This window comes from Coregonus clupeaformis, chromosome 25, assembly GCF_020615455.1.
Source record: "Coregonus clupeaformis isolate EN_2021a chromosome 25, ASM2061545v1, whole genome shotgun sequence".
NCBI lineage: Eukaryota > Metazoa > Chordata > Actinopteri > Salmoniformes > Salmonidae > Coregonus > Coregonus clupeaformis.
Window position 1 is genome coordinate 8,291,588 of NC_059216.1, and position 6,490 is coordinate 8,298,077.

Consider the following 6,490-nt stretch of genomic DNA (forward strand, 5'->3'; position numbering starts at 1 on the left):
TAATATTTTTTATAATTTCATAATTAATCAAAATTATTTTCAAATATCTGCCGAAAAGCTGGTGTTTCTATATCAAACGGTTTTGTTATATTTCAGTCTTATGTGATGTATATAAAGTGTAATATAGGGATGCAAACTCAAAATTGAATACATTTCAACTCTATATCTGACATGGTGCAGATGTCTTCTTTTAACCATGTGTGTGAGGTGTATACTATTGTTTAAGATACATTCTGTGTGACCCTGATTTAACCCACTGCAGTATTAACTGGGACAGGAGGAGAAGCAGAGACTAGTTAGAGGTTTTCTCTACTCAAAGCTCCCCTTTTTGTTCTGAAAAACTCCAAATTATATTAGTCAAAATTATTGTTCCCTGTTATAATTCAAACTGTGTTGAGGAATCTGCAGTGGCATGATGAAAATATGAGGCTTCTATTTGTGTGTTGATACCATGAGCTCATTAATCTAATTTCCTTTCTGATGATTGAAAATGGAGCAAGGCTCTGACTTTATCACAGAGATAAATCGGTGGCCCATCCTCTGAGCAGATATAATCTGTCACGTGTCATGCAGGAAGATCAGTTCACCTGCACACACTTAATAACCCTGTGGAGGGAAGGCCAGGCCAGCACTGTGGTGATTTAAGAGAGGCTCATTCTTTGTTTGCCTTTGCAAACACCTGATGGTTCTATTAATTAATAGAGTGCAATTAGCAGGCCACGTCACACCAGGCCACTTCACACCAGGTAGGCTCCTTAAAGAGAATTACGAGATATTAAAAAGCAGGGAGAGACTCCATTAGAGCTGACCTTTTCTTTTAAATTACTGATATTTGAGATTTAATTCAGAATTCAATGAAAACTTCATTTTTATTCTTATGGCTGGGACCTTTTTTGTCTCCGATCTGAAATGGGGTCTCCTACAGCCTGCAGGTCATTAATTATGATCTTTATAAATTAAATTAAGAAGATGTCACTGGTTTATTTTTTATATTCCATGCACCTGATTTTCCAACCCTAAATCCTAGTGTGATTATCCCACACAGGTTAACAGACTAGCTGTGAACAGTAGAACCTAGTGAACAGTAGAACATAAATATGGTCTCTTTTGTGTGTCTGGATAATTCTGTACAAACTTATGTGAAATTAATGAAATGACTGCCAGTACAATAACAACAATGCAAAATATTTTCTGAGGGAACAAGTCTGACATAACAAATATGTCCAACATATTATTTAGGGTTAAATGTAAATCTAAAAGGATGGAGCTTCTTGGTGTGGCCATAAACTGTCTCTCCCCAGCTACATCCTAGTCACCTGATGGTGGAGTAAAATATTCCCTGTCTGGACGAGCTGCCTGTGAGTGATTTAACATGTGAGAGATATGGATCCTGAAACAGAAAATACAGTACTGTACCGAGGGTATCTTTACTGATTAAAAGGCCCTTTGCAAGATTTAGCATGGGGTATGTATACAATGTAATGTTTAAAGATGTGTAATACTGCATATGGTTTTATTTCAACTTCTACTGAAGGAGAGGCATAATTGTGTAATAAAATGTTTTTTACCAAAACTATACCATGATTTAACCCTTGCTATTACCATACGCTATCAGCTGTTTGGATAGTAACTATAGCAACCACAAATTGAGCCTTCCTTGCCATTGCATCACACACGAACACGCACGCACACACACACACACACACACACACACATTCATAGAAGCACACACATGCTATCTATTGCTATCTATGTTCTCTCTCTCTCTCTCTCTCTCTCTCTCTCTCTCTCTCTCTCTCTCTCTCTCTCTCTCTCTCATACACACCCACACACACACACACACAAACTCTCACACCGTCTCCACCCACATACATTTATTTATTCGTTATATTTCCTAATTCAGTTTGACGAATGAGTGACAGCTTGACACCTCATTCGGCAAGATTAATAGAACGACACAATATTTACGTGGCAGAGACAGCCAATTATCCCACCATCTATCATCCAGATTATCTTTCTGATTGAAAACTACTCGTCCATGTAATCGGAATTATTTGGAATTAGAAGGGACTTTATGGCTTCTTGTGTCACTTTTCCTGGACGGTGGCAAATTAGAAATATTAGATACATAAAGAGAGTGCAGGAAAGGGGTGAATATTTCATTTAGGCTATTTGCCCTGGGGTGAACCCAAGCATTTTCAACACACCATTTGATAGGTTTATGTAAACAATTTAAATTGTTTCAACCTGGTATATTGAACATTTTGTGGATATGGTTATCCTGGTTTCCAGTAGCAAGAGGCCATGAATTGGAAACATATTTGATTTGTAAATAAGAAATAGGCTCCTGTATCGATCTAATGCTATGTTTTGAAATGTCTATCTCACTCAGCACAGAAGCAGTTAAATCAGCTTGCTCCTTCAACTCCTGTCTGTCCCTCAGCCTCCCTCGATCAATTCATCTCCCTCTCCCTTCTACTACAGTACTTTGCATTCCTTTTTTCTCCCATCCCCCTTTCTTCTTATATCTTCCACTTACTTTCCTCTAACACAACTATCTTCTGTTTAGCCACACTTTTGACTAACTCCTTCTTGACTTTACCCCATTATACCATTACTTCACTTTTCTGTGTAACTTCTCTCCCCAAATTCACCCCTCCTTTACCACCCTCACAGTATAATATATATCCACCAACCCCCCCAGAGTTGTCAGAAACTGGTTTTCAGACACAAGAGCCTGTATCTGACTCAGAGTAAACCAGAACCTTCTTCACTCAGCCATCCCATCAGGAGAGACACACTGTACAATACAGAGGTCTTATACAGTAGATAGGCAGCAATTCTGCATCTTACTTTATTTTACATTTTAGTCATTTAGCAGACGCTCTTATCCAGATCGATTTACAGTTAGTGAATGCATTAAAAAAAAAATCATACTGGCCCCCCGTGGGAATCGAACCCACAACCCTGGCGTTGCAAACGCCATGCTCTATCAACTGAGCTACACAGGACTTAATAAATCAATACTTTCCAGATCTGCAGAATTTGAAACTTGTTTATAAATACTTAAATGGCAAATTAAAATAGATCTATAGATTAATCAATTATTAAACGTACTGGTCGATACCGGACCCAAAAATAAATGTACTTCTAGTGTCTGTTATTGGGTATATGACATAGATTGACTGAGCATTTTTCTTAGTTGGCCTTTGGTAATGCAATTTAGAAAGTGATGTTGTATCCATTTAGTAATCCTGGCACTCTAAGGCTCAGTAGTTTCTGGTTTTAAAAATAGTGAAAATTGCCGCCTATAACCGTGTTGCAGTGGTTTGATCTCATTGCCCAGAGCGCGTTCAGACTTATAAATAGGATTATGCCAACCCGATATAGTGCTCTCACAACTAGCTTGTTTATTTGTATCCTCTTATTAGGGGAGTTGGATCCTTAAAGGGTGCCAAAATTATCCCGCAAATCGCTGACAATGAAAAATGAAAGGTCCCTAACGGTTATTATAAGCAATCTGTCTGCGTTGAAGCACAATGTGACTGCTGTGCTTGTGATACCAACGGGGTGACCTCTGTGAGATGGAGGAGAGAGACACGCTGAAAGTCAGTGATTCAGTGAGAGGACAGACAGAGAGACCGAGAGAGTCTAGGACTTCCATCATGGTGACATCTAGAAGTTCTCAACAAGGTAGGAAGTTCATGGCTAATGGTTGATAAATTGTAGAATTTAAACATGCAATTGATATCTCCTATTTATACATGTGTACATTGCACATAAGCATTTACTAAACATAGGATTTATCCATCATAAACTTTGTATTAATTAAATTATACTCATTGCAATAGTCAACATTGAAAAGGGTATTAAAAAGGATATCAATACATTATAATAAAGAAATGTAATGATTTTCTACTAAAATCATTCTGTATCAGCCAGTTACAATGCAGTCTCTCTTGCTTCTTGCCTCACACAAAGGTGTGTGCAGCTCTTTCTTTTGGAAGTATACAGTCTCACTACTTGGAGTTGGGAAAGCCAGATCACTCTACTAGTCCACTACTTCAACCCTGGGGAACAAATTAACTGTGTCTTGCTCTCGGCTTCCCCGTAACCTTTCCCCATCCTGAGTGACATTTGTATTTCCCTGCGCTCTGCAGGGCCTGGGCCCAGGCGTATGGTGGTTGGTGAGGAAGAGAGGATGCAGAGATGCTACATATGTAAAATATCAGCATCTGTCTGTCTGTGTTCTGTACAGGAGGATAGAGGAGAGCGAGAGACGGCCCAGCTGTTGAGTGAAAGCTTCCTCCCATGTGAAACTGAGATTCTCTTGTGGAGGCAGCAGCCGAGAGGTCGCGACCCCAGAACATGGCACAGATTCACAACTCTGTCTGAGATCTGTCTGGAGAGACAGATTAAAAAACAGGTGCTGCTATTTTCTACTCCCATTTTTAAAAGAATGGTGTGTCTATTTTTTAATTATTTGGGATCATTGTAACACTGATCACTGACAGACAGCTTTATTTATTTGTTATTTTTTAAAGACAGGGTATGCCATTTTGAGATTATGGGATATTTTCAAGATTCTTACAAAAATTAGTAGATCATAAGACTAACATGTTTGCAAAAATCACCTTAAACATCCAACCCACTGAACAAAATGACCGAACAGTTGAGTTGGAGTTTGCCAGTTTGGGGGAGGGACGGGGCTAGGGTTTGGTAGCTAGCTGAAGAGGGATTGGGCTAGGGTTTGGTAGCTAGCTTAAGAGGAATGGGGCTAGGGTTTGGTAGCTAGCTGAAGAGGGATGGGGCTAGGGTTTGGTAGCTAGCTGAAGAGGGATGGGGCTGGGGTTTGGTAGCTAGCTTAAGAGGAATGGGGCTAGGGTTTGGTAGCTAGCTAGCTGAAGAGGAATGGGGCTAGGGTTTGGTAGCTAGCTAGCTGAAGAGGAATGGGGCTAGGTTTTGGTAGCTAGCTGAAGAGGGATGGGGCTAGGGTTGGCTAGATTAACTCCACAGTGTCATGCTGCTAATCGAGGAAGTGGAGCAGGGGGTCAGGGTCTTCAGCACCTGTGTGGATTAATGACCACGGGGCTGGGCCGGCTAGGAGAGAGCAGCTCGCCCATAAAGACGCCAGTCCCTGTGGAACATCGGGGCCCTACCTGGCTAAACCAGAGGTCAGGCCTGTTGATTCACCTTGGGGAGCCCTGCTGCAGCGCCATGTCTACTGTACCCAGCACCATAGGTATCACAGAGAAACTGGACCCTGGGAATGGTCAAAGAAAATAATTGTGACCACATCAGGTCATATCAATTTTGTCATAAAAACACTGGATTTTCAGACATGTAGGCTTTGAAAATAAATACACTAATATACTGTACAGTGGGGGAAAAAAGTATTTAGTCAGCCACCAATTGTGCAAGTTCTCCCACTTAAAAAGATGAGAGAGGCCTGTAATTTTCATCATAGGTACACGTCAACTATGACAGACAAAATGAGGAAAAAAAATCCAGAAAATCACATTGTAGGATTTTTAATGAATGTATTTGCAAATTATGGTGGAAAATAAGTATTTGGTCAATAACAAAAGTTTCTCAATACTTTGTTATATACCCTTTGTTGGCAATGACACAGGTCAAACGTTTTCTGTAAGTCTTCACAAGGTTTTCACACACTGTTGCTGGTATTTTGGCCCATTCCTCCATGCAGATCTCCTCTAGAGCAGTGATGTTTTGGGGCTGTCGCTGGGCAACACAGACTTTCAACTCCCTCCAAAGATATTCTATGGGGTTGAGATCTGGAGACTGGCTAGGCCACTCCAGGACCTTGAAATGCTTCTTACGAAGCCACTCCTTCGTTGCCCGGGCGGTGTGTTTGGGATCATTGTCATGCTGAAAGACCCAGCCACGTTTCATCTTCAATGCCCTTGCTGATGGAAGGAGGTTTTCACTCAAAATCTCACGATACATGGCCCCATTCATTCTTTCCTTTACACGGATCAGTCGTCCTGGTCCCTTTGAAGAAAAACAGCCCCAAAGCATGATGTTTCCACCCCCATGCTTCACAGTAGGTATGGTGTTCTTTGGATGCAACTCAGCATTCTTTGTCCTCCAAACACGACGAGTTGAGTTTTTACCAAAAAGTTATATTTTGGTTTCATCTGACCATATGACATTCTCCCAATCCTCTTCTGGATCATCCAAATGCACTCTAGCAAACTTCAGACGGGCCTGGACATGTACTGGCTTAAGCAGGGGGACACGTCTGGCACTGCAGGATTTGAGTCCCTGGCGGCGTAGTGTGTTACTGATGGTAGGCTTTGTTACTTTGGTCCCAGCTCTCTGCAGGTCATTCACTAGGTCCCCCCGTGTGGTTCTGGGATTTTGGTGGCCGACTAAATAATTTTTTCCCCCCACTGTATATGGACTGGTTCCCTGTAGCTCAGTTGATAGAGCATGGCGCTTGCAACGCCAGGTTTGTGGGTTCATTTCC